The sequence below is a fragment of the Camellia sinensis genome, chromosome 9 (genome assembly GCF_055761805.1).
Source record: "Camellia sinensis isolate YWXY chromosome 9, ASM5576180v1, whole genome shotgun sequence".
Lineage (NCBI taxonomy): Eukaryota > Viridiplantae > Streptophyta > Magnoliopsida > Ericales > Theaceae > Camellia > Camellia sinensis.
This window is the reverse complement of record NC_138969.1, coordinates 88341431-88349543: the sequence shown is the minus strand read 5'-3', so window position 1 is coordinate 88349543 and position 8113 is coordinate 88341431.

Below are 8113 nucleotides of genomic sequence, written 5' to 3'. Positions count from 1 at the left end.
GGAAGTCCAAATAAATCTCTATTGTGTATCGAGAGAGGCTCATAAAAGCCAAACCCGACTCGCAAGAGGAGGCAAATCAGAAAGGGAAAATCATCATGACTGAACAAATATATCGACAAGACAAAATAAAACAAAACAAAAATAACCAATCACAAGGTGATAAGACATGCATCACAAATAAACTATCTGATGTCTGACAAACCACAATATGTTTGTTTGAGAAGTGGATTTTTTTGTAAATTTTTTAGTTGTAGAATATTATTTGAGAAAAAAAATTGTGTGTTTGGAAAGATGTTAGGTTTTTTTTGGTTGGATATGATATTTGTAGGAGAAAAAGTGAAATAATTATGAGGTTTGACATAATATTTTGTTTGAATTTATTTTTTTTAATTTTGTAAAATATTTATCTTGTGGTGAAAAAAATCAAAAAAAAACCCAAAAATCAAGTTTCCAAACACCGCCAATGTGTGGTCAGATGACAACCAAAGATAGCACCCACAACATTATAAATAGAGACCAATGCAGCGAACCAATTACACATTTTGTTCATGGCACTTTGCGTCATCAAATTTTCAATACAATACACAATTTTGGGCCATTTTGACATATAGAAATTGACTTTATTTTGGCCTTCATCTGATAGGCCCACGACCCAATTAGCTTTTTTTAGACCTTTTTAAGGTCTCATTCAAATAGGCCAGTCAAGTCTCTAATACTGTGTTTGGTTGAAAAATTTGGGAAATGATTTGAAAAGGGAAAGAGAAAAGGTGTGTGAAACTAGGTGAAATATATATATATATATATTTTATTCATTTTTACCTAACCTTTTCTTTTCCCTTTCCTTTCCAAATCCCTCCCAAAATCTCCAAACTAAACACAGCGTAAACAAATCCAAGTTCTCATATGACTTGCCACCTTGACAAAATAGGCTCAAAATAGGCGAATATCAGCACTTTATACACTTGGGTCATGTTTGTTTAGGTGGACATGAGCTTGGGATTGGACTAATAGTCCAATAAAATTACTAATCCAATGTTTGATTAAACAATTGAAGTACGGACTAATTATTTTAAACTTGACTATTAGTTAAGATAGGATACATAATCCAATGGATTTGTACCCCTAGGACTATTAGTCATGGGAATGCTAATCCAGTCCGCCCAAACAAACATGGCCTTGGAGTTAGTGGCTCATCTGTAGAATAAGCCCAAGGTCCTTTCTAACTTGGCACTTCGGTTACCTCAGAAAAAATGGCCTAGTTCGGTATTTTAACCCTTATGGGTCTCAGCAACAGAAATTCAAATCCCTTTTACCCCTCCAAATGGTTGGGCTCAAATTATAATACAAATCCCAAGACTCATAAAGTGGCTTGTCACCTTTGGATAGCTTCAGACATTCAACACAATCTATTTCTGATATTGTTCAATAGAAAACAACTTAAAAACTCCATGAACTTCTATAGCAAGGCCCAAGCATGTCATATGCTTTGGCACATCAGTTAAAGGGCCAAGAAAGCCTACCTAGAGCTCAACAAAGGGAAGAAAAGTCACTTTCGGATGTTATTTAGAAAATATTCCAGCGCTGTCCAGGTTCTGTCCAGATCCGTCGACTGTTACGAAAAATTGATTTTCTTGCAAACCGCTTAATGTTTTTCGATGAAACCAATTTTGGTTGAAAGACAACACCTTAAGAAAGGTTTTGACATAAAATAGGGGTCCAGAATAATTGTTTACATTTTTCTAGAATTTCTGGAAGTGGACTGCAAAAACAGATTTTAGGGTACTTTGCCCAAAACAAGAAGATTTATGGGAAAGGGGTTCCACCAAGGGAAAGTTTCATTTCTTTTGTGAAGAAATATGCTAACTATCACATGTTTAACTCAGAAAATTTGTTTGAAGGAGTGCCCTTGAAAAGTTGAGAGATTGGTACAAAAAGAAGATGGTTTTGTGCCAAAATGGGGGAAATACAAGAGAGATAGAATCAATACTCAACCCCTAGTATTTTTAACATAAGAACTTAGTAATAACAAATCTGAAAACATTATTTAGAACCTTTAGAAACATGCATTAAAAAAAGGAAATGAAAGAGAAGGTTGTGTTTGTGACTTACTTGCTTCTTTGCACAAGATGGCCCTCTTCTTCCTTCTTCTTCTTCTCTAGACTTCTCTTTCTTGCTCTCCTCCCTCTCTCTAACCGAATGTGTGTGTGGGTGTGGTGTTTGTGCTTGTCAAGCTTAGGGGAGGTTGGTATTTATAGGCAATTTTGGTGTAAAATGTCCTAAAAGCCCATTAGTTGGAAATGGGTGGAAATGTTAGGATTTGTTTGAAGTTTTAAAGGAAATAGGGATGATTTGGGAGGCTTACTCAAGGATTTGAAAATACTTAGTTAAAATGGAACTAGTTTAGGAATTAGCATTCCTAGGTCTAGGGTACTAGGTTGTGTTTCTTTCTAGAATTTCATGATGATGTACATTGAAAATTGTTTCCTCTCTTCCTCCTAGAAAGGCCGGCCATAGGGAAGGGTGAAGGGTCAATTTTTTTATTAATTTTGGCCCTAGGGCAGTTCCTTCAAGGGGTATATATATATTACAAGATTGATGGTACTTCAAGGTACAAGGTACAAGTACTAGTTTTGGGGCAAGTTTTGAATGTAATTAAAGGGTGAGGGCTTGGAGTTAAATACCCGTCACTTATGTAGAATTAATTTAGGTTAGGGATCCTAATATGGTTAGGGAAATTCCTATTTCGATAAAAATAAAAATAGTAATACTAACCGACAAGATTCGAATTAATTCAAGTAACCGAGGGGCTTTAAGAAAATAATTTAACATTAGGGTTTTTAAAGTGAATACATATTTCGGGGGCTTCACAACCTATCCCCCTTAAAACAATTTCATCCTCGAAATTCAACTACATACTGCCTTCGAAAAGCTCGGGGTAGTTTGCCTTCACCCAATCCTGGCGTTTCCAAGTAGATTCCTTAGCTCCCCGATGACGCCATAGCACTTTTACCAAGTGAACCATCATGCCTCTAAGGTTCTTTTCTCAACAATCTTGTATTGCTACCGGTCCTTCTTTAAACGTAACATCTTTGTTAGGACTGATCGCTTCCCATTTGAGGACGTGTGTCGGGTCAGCGATGTATTTTCTCAACATAGATACATGGAAGACGTTATGTATCCCTGCTAACTGCGGGGGTAGAGCTAATCTATATGCTACTTCGCCCACTCTTTCCAATACCTCAAAAGGTCCAATATATCGTGGCGACAGCTTTCCCTTTGTCCCAAAACGTACAACTCCTTGCCTAGGTTGCACCTTTAGGAACACGTGGCTGCCTACTTCAAACATCAATGGCCTTCTCCTCTTGTCTGCATAACTCTTTTGACGGTCTAGGGCAGTCTTTAACCGTTGTCGGATCAATTTGATATTCTCAGTAGTTTCTAGAACAAGTTCGGGTCCTATCAGATTTGCATCACCCACTTTCGTCCAACAAATCGGCGATCTGCAAGGTCGTCCATATAATGCTTCAAAAGGTGCCATACCGATGCTAGCTTGAAAGCTGTTGTTGTAGGCGAATTCAATTAGGGGTAGGTGTCGTTCCCAACTTCCTTGAAAATCCATTGCACAAGCTCTTAGCATATCTTCGAGTGTCTAGATAGTGCGCTCTGATTGTCCATCTGTCTGCGGGTGAAAGGCGGTGCTAAAACATAACTCAGTACCAAGAGCTTCCTACAGGCTTCCCCAAAATCGAGAGGTGAATCGTGGATCACGATCTGACACAATAGATACCGGAATTCCATGTAGTCGAACGATCTCCCCAATGTAGAGTCTGCACATAGGCTCTAAAGTGTCGGTCAACTTATAGGGTAAGAAATGCACTGACTTGGTGAGGCAGTCCACTATTACCCATATAGCATCACGCCCTCTAGGTGACTTAGGCAACCCTATCACAAAGTCCATTGTCACGTACTCCCACTTCCATTCGGCTATCGGTAGAGGTTGCAACATTCCCCCTGATTTCTGATGTTCCGCCTTCACTTGTTGGCAGGTCAGACATTTTGCTACAAAATTAGCCACTTCCTTCTTTATTCTATTCCACCAGTACTGTCTCTTCAAATCTTGGTACATTTTAGTTCCTCCTGGATGTACCGCGAATGCAGAATGATGACATTCCTTCAGTACCATTTCTCTAAGTAACTCGTCACTTGGTATAAATAATCTACCTTGGTATCTTAAACTCCCATCGGGGTGGATTACCCAATCGGGCATGGGCTCTCCTGATTCCAGACGTCCCTTGATGTAGGCTACCTCTTGATCGTGCTTTTGGGCCTCCATGACCTCATTCATCAACTTAGGCATCACCTTCTGCGCACTAAGATATGCTCTTGTATCTTAAGATTCTACTTGAATCCTGAACTCATTGAGTGTCTTAACCATATCCCATTCCTTAACGGAGATCTTAGCCATCATCTCTCTACTCTTGCGACTTAGAGCATCTGCTACTACATTGGCCTTACCGGGGTGATAAGAGAGAGTGAACTGGAAATCCTCAAGATACTCCATCCATCGTCTCTGTCTCAAGTTAAGGTCCTTCTGTGTGAATAGATACTTCAGACTCTTGTGATCTGTGAAAATCTCAAATTGTTCCCCGTACAGGTAATGTCGCCACTGCTTTAGGGCAAAAACTACGGCTGCTAACTCCAAGTCATGCGTGGGGTAGTTGCGCTCATGAGGTTTTAACTGCCTGGATCCATACGCGACTACCTTTCCATTTTGCATGAGTACGCAACCTAATCCTTCTTTAGACGCATCGCAATACACAGTGTACCCTTCTTCTCATTCTGAGATGGTCAAAATTGGCGCACTAGTTAACCTCTTCTTTAGCTCTTGGAAGGATTTTTCGCAAGCTTCATTCCACTCGTACTTTACTCTCGTTTGCGTCAAACGGGTCATTGATTTAGCTAGTTTGGAGAAATCTTGGATGAATCTTCGGTAATAACCGGCCAATCCTAAGAGGCTACGAATTTCTGACACGGTCTTTGGTTGCCTCCAATCTAATACTGCCTCCACCTTGGTTGGATCCACCACAATCCCATTCTCTGCTACCACATGCCCTAAGAACTTTACTTCATTTAACCAGAACTCATATTTACTCGTCTTGGCATATAGCTGATTATTCCTAAGAACTTGAAAGATAGTCCTGAAATGTTGCTCATGCTCTTCTTCAGACCTTGAATATACCAAGATGTCATCAATGAACGCTACTACAAACTGGTCAAGGTATGGTCTAAAAATCTTATTCATTTGGCTCATGAATACTGCCGGTGCGTTGGTTAGTCCGAAGGGCATTACTACAAACTCATAGTGGCCATATCTAGTACGAAAGGCAGTCTTTGGTATCTCCTCCTCCTTGACTCGTAGTTTATGGTAACCTGACCTAAGATCGATCTTTGAATAGTACCTTGAGCGTCTAAGTTGGTCAAAAAGGTCATCAATCCTCGGGAGTGGGTATCGGTTCTTAATCGTGACTCGATTGAGTTGACGATAATCGATGCATAGCCTTAACGATCCATCCTTCTTTTTAGCAAACAACACGGGTGCTCCCCATGGCGAAGTACTTGGCCTAATGAATCCTTTCTCGAGCAATTCCTGTAGTTGTGTCTTCAATTCTCGTAGTTCTGCTGGTGCTATGTGATACGGAGCCATGGATATTGGGGTAGTTCTAGGTTGTAGCTCAATGTTAAAGTCTGCTTCCCGGGTTAGCGGCAATCCTGGTAATTCCATAGGAAATACATCTGCATAATCGCATACTACGTGCGGGAGTTCTATTTCCCCTTGGCCTTCCTCATTTAAAATCAGGCTTGCTATCCTACCCGCAAGTTGATTGGGCCACTGCGTTCGATGTTTTTTTGAAGCCATGGGGTCTTGTCTATCCCCCTTAAACTGGAATCGTGTTCCATCTTGCATATGAGCTACCACTTTCTTCTGACGACAGTCGATCACCGCTCTATGGGCGGACAACCAGTCCATGCCCAAGATGATATCGAAGTCCGACATTTCCATGACACGAAGGTCGCAAGTTAAGCGTAGGTCCGACATCCCTATCTTACAGTCCTTGCAGACTGATCCTACCCGAACGCACCCTCCCATAGGTGACATTACACTTAAGGCAGTTGCTAAGAGTTCACAAACAAGTTCTAATAACTTAGCATAAGCAGAGGATATGAAAGAATGTGATGCACCGGTATCAAATAAAGCATGCACCCAAGAATTGTATAGTACTAAATTACCCTCAATTACGGACGGGTCCGCTTCTTCCTCTTGCATGGCAAAGATTCTGCCGGTTGTCTTCTGGTTGCCACTGGTCTTGGCGTTCTGAGTTCCTCCACTCTTCTGGTGCTGCTGCCCGGTGGATCCTGTCTTATTTGTCCAAGGCTTCTGCCCACCTAATGCCTGGGCATTTGCTCCGAAACCTCCTCCTTGGTATCCCGATGGAGGGAGTTGGGGGCATTCGCTCTTTTGTTGGCAATGGAAGCACTAGATTTGTCCCACCGGCCTTTGTTGGTAGCCTCCTCTCTGGATCTGTTGCTGCGGTTGCTATCATTGCTGTTGTGGTTGTGGCCTGGAGTAGGGCTTTGATGTCACGCTTTCTCTCTGGTTCCTCTGAGGTCCAATAGACGTCAGACTCCCTTTTCTCTTGTTCCAAGCCTTCCTGGTGTCGTTCACTTCCCTTTCAGATTCTAATGCCGTTTCCAGCACCTCGGCATATGAGGGGAGTCGTTGCAAAAGGACTCTTTCTCTGATTGTACGGTCCAGTCCCCACTCGAACATCCTTGCTTTCTCTTCATCATTTGCTACGTATCTGGTTGCGTAACGGGCTAGCTCTTCGAACTTTGCAGCATACTGGGTCACGGTCATATTTCCTTATTCCAGGTTTTGGAATTCCTTGACTCGTTCTCGGTGGATAGTGCTTGCGAAATATTTATTTAGGAATAGTTCCCTGAACTGGTTCCATGATAGGCTTGCTACGTCACGAGTATTCTTGATTAGCTCCCACCAATGGTCAGCCTTATCATCTAGCTCGAATACTGCCAAAGCTATTCTATCAGCGGCTTCGGTTATGCCCATGGTGTCTAGCATTTTCTCTATCTGCCGGAGCCAATTTTCAGCTACCTTCGGGTCTGGTACGCCTGTGAACTTTGGGGGCCTCTGCTTCCGAAACTCAGAAAAGAGTCGAGTCCTCTCATTCTGCCGATTGTTCCTTATTTGCCCTAGTTCCTCCAAAATTTGATGACCTAGGTTATTGGGGATGTTAGCTTCTTCGGGGATGGGTCCATGTTGATTTTTGGGATGGTTTCGTACATTGTTGCTGGTTTCGGTATAGCCATTAGCTCGCGTGTCCACCATTCTGTTCATGGTATGTGATGAGTTGGTTTCCAGTCTTAGAAAATATTACTACTTAGATTTGAAATAAAGGTTCAGTTTCCTTAGGGTGCACTAAAGCAAGTAACAGTCAATAACATAGATCAACACATCATTCATATATTATAATAGGCATCATTACAAAAGGGCTCCTATGTCGGAGTTACATTCAAAGAGCATCTATGCATTACAAAGTTCAGGCTATCTTATTCTAGGGATTCCCATCGACGGGTCTTACAAAAGTCTAGTCTTACTATCCCTCGATTTAGTTCTCATTTTTTGACCAATCAAAGTCTTCTTCTGGGTCTTCATCAGCGGAGTCGGTGGCTTGTCCCAGAGAGCGGAGGGTGTATATGGGTGAGGGGGGATTGTGTTCAGATGATATCTCTATAGGGTAGGCTGGGTTCGCTCCTTGTTGCTCTGGTGGCTGCTCCATATCCATCGGTTGATTGTCGCCTGGCCCGTGATAACAAGATTCGTGGCTTTCAGCCTAAGTCGGTGCTATGGTGGTCAAAGCTCGGTGTATCAAGGAGTCCATCCTCTATTCATCTTGCTCCATTCGGATCGCCTTCTTTGCTGCCCGGCTCAGAAATTGTAGGCGGCGCCACACCAAAGACCTCTTCTACGTCCTCGTATAGCGAGAGTACTCTGTCTCCACCTTACGTATCTCGATTTTAATCATTTCCTTGGTGG